The sequence below is a fragment of the Chrysemys picta genome, chromosome 4 (genome assembly GCF_011386835.1).
Source record: "Chrysemys picta bellii isolate R12L10 chromosome 4, ASM1138683v2, whole genome shotgun sequence".
Lineage (NCBI taxonomy): Eukaryota > Metazoa > Chordata > Testudines > Emydidae > Chrysemys > Chrysemys picta.
Window position 1 is genome coordinate 114,396,903 of NC_088794.1, and position 8,735 is coordinate 114,405,637.

The following is an 8,735-nucleotide window of genomic DNA, read 5'->3' on the forward strand; positions in this document are numbered from 1 at the left end:
GCAGTAGAGCCACCTGCCCCACCCCACCCCCAGGAGCCACTGCCGGACATGCTGGCCACTTCTGGGAGCGGCGTGGGGCCAGGGCAGGCAGGAAACCTGCCTTAGCCCCGCAGCGCACCACTGCCACCCTGGAGCCACACAAGGTAAGCGGTGCCAGGCCGAAGCCCACACCCTGAACCCCTCCTGCACCCCACACCCCAACCCCCTGCCTTGAGCCCCCTGCCACACCCCTTCGCCACCCCCAACCCCCTGCCTTGAGTCCCCTCCCACACTTCGCACCTCCTCCTGCACCCCAACCCCTTTCCCTGAGCCCCTTCCTGCACCCCGCACCCCCTCCCACACCCCAACCTCCTGCCCCAGCCCTACATGCATGGCCCTGCATACAATTTCCTCACCCAGATGTGGTCCTTAGGCCAAAAAGTTTGCCCACCCCGATCCACCAGAAGGTTTTGGGTGCATTCTAGTTAATGTTAGCTCAGATATAGTAATACCTTACAAATATATACTAATCAGTCAGCCCCAACCCCTAGTGAGGTAGTCAGTGTGATCCCCCTGTGGGGCGGGGAAGCTAAGGCAGAGAATAAGTAACCTGGCCATGCTACAGATGGAGTCATTAGAACACAGGAGTCGCTTGCGTTCAGTCACATACTTCACCCCATACACCACGCTGCCTCTCACACTATTGAGCTGTCCATCTTTTGTGACCAGAGGCTGTACTAGTTCCTCAGCACAGGAACCAGCTCAGCCACAGGCAACTATCTAGGATACAGAACACAGTGGGCCAGAGACAGCCTGAGTGAAGCCACCCTCACAGTTGTAACTTGTTTTAGGCCACCATACCCCAAACCCCCAAAAATTGAGTGACCCATGGTTGTGGGATATAAAAATCTCACAGGCCAGTCTGATAGGCTGCAAGGGAGAGAGGTGTGTAAGGACAGTGAATTACCTGTGATCTTGAGGATAAATCAGTGAAACCCTCAACACTGGCAATCAGTTTAGATTTGAGATTATTTCCATAACATAAAAGGCTAGAAACATACATTTTAACTGAAAGTGGAGATTCTTCTTTGCATGTATAGGTCTCCTGAATCAGAAGCTTTGGGCTTTGCAGGTCCCCCAAGATTGACCTTGCATGGGAACAGTTCCACAAGGATCCCAGATAGGGTGACCAGATGTCCCGATTTTATAGGGACAGTCCCGATTTTTGTTTTTTTTTCTTATATAGGCTCCTATTACCCCCCTACCCCCCGTCCCGATTTTTCACACTTGCTGTCGTGTCACCCTAATCCCAGATATATAAGAACATCCAAGCCTATGTTACAAGCTTTATAAAGGACATGTCAATTCCCTTGGGTTCAGGCACCTCAGGTCCCAATTCTTTGGTTAAAAGCTTTAGTGAGGCTTAGATGATGAAAATGTCTACAGAGTAGCAGCTGCTCCCTCTGCTTTTTAATAAAGCATTGACCCATCTTGCCACAGTCCCAGCCTGAATTCAGAGGATGCAAGCAGCAAACAAGGCCTGCAATGGACCCCCAGGGAGGGTCGGTGGGTGACCACAGGGAACATCCAACTGTGATTAACCTAAGTATTGAAAGAAACCTGACTGTAATTAACCTAAACCTAACACTGAATAGAAATTAGTCCTAGTAATTGACAAACGGTGAAGTGGAGTTACCAGGCAGTGATGCGTTGAATCCACCGATGTCTCTCTCTCTCTCCGGGGTCCTCCGCACCAGCAATAATGAAGTAGAATCTCTTTTTGTAACAGAATCTTTCAGGTAGACTATGTGCATGCCCATATACACTCACTCCGTGCATCTCTGCCCAACTCAAAGAAGTTATAAGGAGGGGATCAAAAAGGGAAAGACTCAGTTCTGGAGTGGGGAGTCTCCACAAAAAAAGGTCACACCCACATGCTGGTAGTCCAGAAGGGTCATCTATGGGTCTAACAGATTAATATATGGTTCCCTGGTTGACTGTCCAAACCCCTCATCATTATGTTCCACTGTTGGGACCTCCAACATTCCAGTCTCTCCCCCACACATTGCCTATGAAAGTCGCTCTTGCATCTCTCTCTCACAGGGAATTTTGGTGCTAACACAACATACCAGCTCAAATCTAAAGATGCATGGCCAGAAGCAGAATAGAAGATAGGGGGCTATCAATCAAAGCAAAGAACCCCATTTTCCATTAGGTTCCCTATAGCGTCCTAGAGACAGCTCTCAGTATCTTGCCCATATTCATTATATTCATTTTGGTTTGCATTTTTAGCCTTCCTTCCCTTTCCTCAATGCACAAGTTTCCACACCCTCCTTTCATGCCCATTTTGAGGTATGATCCTGTTCTCTTACTACTCCCTGTGCATACAACTTTTCTGAACATTAGTGTATCACAGGGGAAAGCGGTCTCCATTAATTACATAGAGACAGCTATACTGGATCAGACCACTGGTTCATCTAGGCCAGGATCATGTTTCCAACACTGGTCAGTATCAGCTAACCCAGAAAGCTGCAAAAAATCCTGCAGTGAGCAAATATGGGATAGCATAACCCCAAGGAAAACAAACTCTGGACATCCTTGTTATCCATATAGATGTCCAATCCTTTTTGAATCCCGCTGAACTCTTGGCCTCAGTGATCTCTTGTGGCGATGAGTTCCACAGGATGTATGATTTGTAAAAAAAAAGTATTCCCTTTCACCAGTTTTGAATCTGCCAGCTCTCAATTTCATTGAATTTCCCCTTGTTTTTGTAGTTTGAGACAGGAAGAATAGAAGTTTCTGACCTATCTTCTCTAGATCATTTATTATTTTATATACTTTTATCAGGTCCCCTTTTATTTCTCTTGTTCATAGGCGTGCACACGGGGTGTGCCGGGTATGCCTGGGCACACCCTAATGCCCTCTCAGAAGCGGCCGGCAGGGCACCATGTCCCTGGAGCCAGGGCTTGCTCCAGGCACCACCCCCCGCAGCTCCCGTTGGCTGGGAACGGGGAACTGCAGCCAATGGGAGCTTTGGGGGAGGTACCTGAAGGCGTGGCAAGGGTAGCGTGCAGAGCCCTATGCTGCCCCCCCCTCCCCTGGGGCTGCGCGGGGGACGTGGTGAGCGGGGCGGCATGGGGCCAGGGCAGGCAGACAGGGAGTGCGCCGCTGCGGGGAAGCGGCGCCGGGGGAGCCCGAACCCCTCCAGCACCCCCCCCCCCCCCGCCTGCACCCTGTTGAACTAGGCTCCCCTTCCCCAGGGCTGGGCCCGGCTGCTTTGACAGTCCCATGTGCTTGCTGGCAGCCTCCCACCCGGCAGTAGCAACACAGCCACTTAAGGTGGCCCGTGGGGCTCGCGGGGGCACTGCCACAACCCCCCTGCCCCCAAGGCAGCTGCCCCCCTCCAACGCCCAGGGTCCCAAACCCGCCTGCGCTCCCAGCACTGCCCATGGGCCCGGGCACCACCCGGGGGGGGGGGTATCAGGCTGCCCCTGAGCCCAGCCCACCTTAAGTAGGGCCCAGGAGCCAGTGGGCCCGGAGCAGGGGGCAAGCCCGGCCCACAGGCCCCCCCCGGAGCCCAGCTGCGAGCTCAGCTCCCCGGCGCTATTCGGGGGCTCCGGCCCAGCTCCCTCGGCCTTGAGTCCAGCTCCGGGAACAGCCCGGCCCCGCTGCAATCCGCCCTGGCCCCGCTGCAATCCGCCCCAGCTGCCTCTACCCGGCCTGGCCCCAAGCACCCATGCCAGCCCCCAAGCCTGCCCACCGGGACGGGGGAGCCCAGATCCCCAGCCCAGGGCCCGCCTGCAAACAGCCTACCCTCCTCCACCCCAACTCCTTGCCCCCCGGCCCCCCAACCCCCTGCCCTGAGAACCCCTCCTGCCCCCCAAGCTCCTGCCCCGAGCCCCCTGCCCACACCCCTCCTGCACCCCAACTCCCTGCCCCGAGCCCCTTGCCTGCACCCCTCCTGCCCCCCAACTCCCTGCCCTGAGCCCCCTGCCTGCCCCCTGCCCTGAGCCCCCTCCTGCCCCCCGGCCCCCAACCCCCTGCCCTGAGCCCCCTGCCTGCACCTTGCCCCCAACCCCCTGCCCTGAGCCCCCTGCTGCACGCTGCACCCCAACCCCCTTCCCTGAGCCCCCTCATACACCCCGCACCCCTCCTTTGCCCCAATCCCTTGCCCTGAGCCCCTTCCTGCACACCGCACCCCCTCCCACACCCCAACCTTTATGATGTTCGCCTTTAAAAAAAAAATTCCCTGGGTACACACCCTAATGAAATGTGCTGCGCACACCTATGCTCTTGTTTCAAAGGTAAACAACCCCAATCTATACAGTTTCTCTTCATATGATAATTTTTCCATGATCTAATCAGTCTCGTCAATAGGACTGCTTGAAAATTTTCTGTTGAAACTGTTCTTTTCAAACAGTAGATTGGATTTTCAAGACAATTATTTTTTCCAGAAAGTGTCCATTTTCTGCATAAAATATTGAAGTATCATAAAAAATAAAATAAAATCCTAACACAATATCTCCTGGGAGGAGTTGTTCGATTTCCTCATGTCCCACTGTACTCAATGGCCCAGGCTCTCCAGCCAGACTACATCTCCTATTGTGCAGCCCAGCCAGAATACTCATGATGCAGCTGCCTTCCCGAACTTCATGAAGGGTGACCAGATGTAGTCCCACCAGGGAACCTGACCTGAATGGACGCTTGAGCCATCTGAACTATAAGCTCCCATGAGGCATCATCGCAACATTTCTGAAATACATTAGTTTAGTTTTTGATGAAAATATTTCAGTTTTCTATTTTTTGCTGAAAAGTTGAACTTTTCCATGGAGAAACAGCTCTATTCATTACCCCTCTCTGAACCCCCTCTATTTCTGCTATATTCTTCTTAATGTGAGAGACCAGAACTAAACATGTTACTCAGAAGAGTTGGGATGGGGGCAAAATAACAAAAGGGATCTGAGGCCTTGTCAGCTGGGCAAATAAAGTCGGAGGATTGTGAATCTTCCAAGCTAATTTTTGGATTCACAAATCTAGGTCAAGTTTCCAACCCTTCCCCTCCCCCACTCTAATTGAAAACCATCTTTCAAAGGATGATTCAATTTATTTTTGTAAAAAAACATGTTTTTCTGGTTACGGTACAGCCTGAATTAGGTACGAGCGAGAGAATAACCCCCTCAAATGGGTCAGATACAAATAGATACTCTATAGACAACAAATAGACTGTCACTGGAGCTTTTCCTCTCTCCCCTCTTTTCATAGTGTTTCCTCTGTGGAACACGAGCCCAATAACAGTTGCATTCAAGTGGAGTTTTTGAACACTGGATGTTCAAAATTAGGCAAATGCAAGGTTGCCAATTTCTGCCATTTTATCATGAATCTCTCAATGTTTGGTGCTCTTCTTAAAGCCCCAGCTCCTGGAGTCATGGGATAATGTGAGAATCTCAGCTTTCATTTAAAAAATTGTTTCTATTCCTCCTATTTGCAGAGAAAAGTTTGAAAACATGAAGCATGAAGGCTCAAAAAAACAGAAGGCAAATAAACAGAGCCCCAGATTTGTTTTTTAAAATTTCATGATTTTTAAGCTCCTGATTTTTTTGGCCCTGACTCATTATTTTGGATTGCTTGAGGTTCACAATATTGCCAAAATAATGCTTTCACCCCTTCCTGCTCTAAATGACACCTACCTCCAATAAATCACTCCAGTTCTATAGTTAAAGGGCAGAAGAGTGGTAGCCATGACAGTAATGTGGTACCCAGGATGTCATTATATGGCAGGTATCAGAGGGGTAGCCGTGTTAGTCTGAATCTGTAAAAAGCAACAGAGGGTCCTGAGGCACCTTTGAGACTAACAGAAGTATTGGGAGCATAAGCTTATGCTCCCAATACTTCTGTTAGTCTCAAAGGTGCCACAGGACCCTCTGTTGCTTATTATATGGCAGGATCATCCAGAAGAGGACAGACTTGATCACTCACTTTTCTCCTGCACAAAGTACAAGAGGGGAAAAAAGGAAGGAGGGAGTGAACATGTCCACAGAGGTCTCCATCTAATTTGTAATTGACAGATATAAATGCAACATGATTCACTTCAAACAGGCCACCTGGATTAGATGGAAGTTAATTAAAACAATGCCTCATTTCTCACTGTTTAAAACTTTTTAAGACTTGCTAGAGGAGGGGTAAGATAGGACTTTTTATTACTCTTAGAGGGTGTTGGGAAGGCCCATAAATACATCTCTTCTTCCTGTGATCCCATTCATCTTGCTGCCTCTCCTAGTCCTCTTTGCCAACAATCAGATTTCAGTAAACAACCTCAAGTGAAATTTGCAACTGTCAGATAAACATTAAAAATGCTTCCCTTGACCTCTCCCATTGATAGTCCCATTAATATTGTAATGGAACAAAAAGTTATGAAAATGAATGCATCCTGGGTTTGGAAGTGAATGATGCAGTCTGCTGCTGGGAAATATATACACATGCATATGCATGGACAAAGATATACAGGGTGCCCACAGATATGTGAATACTCACATACATGTTAGAAAAAACACACATAGGACCAAATTCTAATCTCACACTTGTAAACCCCAGGAGTAGGTCCACTGATTTTACACCAATATAAAAATCAGGATAAATTAAATCAGAATCAATTGGAAAATGTTGTTTTATCATTGCTTTTGTAACCCTTCTGCCAGGTGGAGCCGGCAGCAACCAGGGCCGGGTTCAATATCTAGGGATTCTTTTTCAACAATACAACACAGAGCTGACTCAAGACCCCACCCAGTAATCTGGGAAAATTACACACTATCCCTGGGCGACTCTGAAAGGCAATACTTCCCCTCTCGCAAGCGCAGAGTCTGAATGTAGAAAAGCAACTTTTAATGAAAGGAGGGAAGTCACCCAACATTAATTTGGGAAAATGCCACAAGCAGGATTCATAATCATAAAACTGTGAGCAGAACACCCACTCCAGAGTGCGTGGGGCAGTGCTTTGTGCCTCATGTCCTTGGTTCTACAAACAAAAGTTCCTTTTCTGTGCCCCTCTCTGCTCCCTTACCATACCCCACTCACAGTGGTTGTCCTTGGTCAGTGAGGACCCACGGTTCAGAGGTGTATCTGTATAAGTTCACCTCTCACCCGGGGATGAAGGCACCTTGCTTGTTCCACCATCTGAGCACTTGCTTTGGCTGGCCGCCCCACCAACTGATGTTTGGCTCTGCTGGCTGCCCTGTCAGCTGCTCGTTCCTCTCCACTGGCCACGCCACCATCCGCTCGTTCCGCTCCCACTGGTCACCTGTTCCTTGCTCCCGTTGGCTGCTCCTGCAGGCCAACTTTCAGTTATCTTATGTTTCCACCTGCTTTTCTGCTGTGAGCTCTGCAGGTCAGACTCTTAGTGATTTTCAGCTTTTAGCAGGCTGGGCAGAAACACTGTCCCACCACAAGTGATTTCAGCTCTCATTTAAGCACTTAAAATAGCAAAGGCTTCTAATGTAGCCTATTTAGCTTGATCATTGAACACTGGGGAGGAACAGATTAAACCAGACCAGGGACCCTTAGGGAGCATCCACACCTCCTGACTGGGACACCTGTCCCCATGCCTCTTACTTTCACGGGGGTCTGGCATTCAAGCCCCTGGTTTAACGAGGTCCTTTCAGCTGAGGGTGACCCCCTCATTTGGGACAGGTTAAGCACAGTTCTGCTCCCCTTTATTCATGCAATAAAGACAACAACATTGATAACAACATTTCACTACCCCTGCATTCAGTACTAAAGTGATTTGTAACCCAACACCAGCCAAAATTGATCACTTTGAGCAACACAACTCTGTCTGCTGGATATCTTGGCAGAGTAGGTGTGTTCATGTAAATACAATTTGCTCCTGAAATTTTTCCCCGTCCCAGTTAGCTGTCAGGGGAGAACTCATTCAGACCCTGCTTACACTTTTCTCTACCTTTATCTATTTTCAGTTAATGGTTAGAATTATAACCAATTTTTCCCCACTTAGGATTTCCTGACAATGCACATATTTTGGATTGTACACTCAAATCCTTTGCTAACAAAAGCAAACGACTGCATGGAATGCTGAACCTCAGACTTGGGTTCTAGTAACTGGCATTAAAAGTAAAAATAATGAGCCATGAATATCCAGTTGAAGCTCCTTTACCTTTGAATACACCAAGACTCGTGCAGTTATCAAGCACCCCCAACTGACACATATACTGTTCCAATAGTTCCAGTCTCTGAGTCCCAGGAAAGGATCAACTTTTAGTTCCCAATCCTGCAAGGAGAACTGTGTCGGTGGAAAAATCTCAAATTCAAAGTTCAATATTTCATTAGCTCACTAGAAGGTAATAAAACAATTTACAAAATTTATATTAAAATTTCTTCTGTGTGGCAGTCAAATTAGGTATGAGGCTTCCAGTCTGGAGAAATTAAACTCATTTGAGATCATCAGTTTAACAGTTTTCAGCCAAAAAAAATTGTTGAAGGCGTGTGAATGCACTGCAGTAACCAAGGTTGATAGCCACAATAAGCCAAAGGGTACCCTTGTCTGTCAACTTGTAATTCTATATTATTACTTCAAACACAAATATAATAACTAGAGCTGGTCTTTTTTTTTAATTGGTTAATTTTCTTCATGAAAAACTTTTACAAATATTTCATCATAATATATGGAGATATACCTATCTCATAGAACTGGAAGGGACCCTGAAAGGTCATTGAGTCCAGCCCCCTGCCTTCACTAGCACGACCAT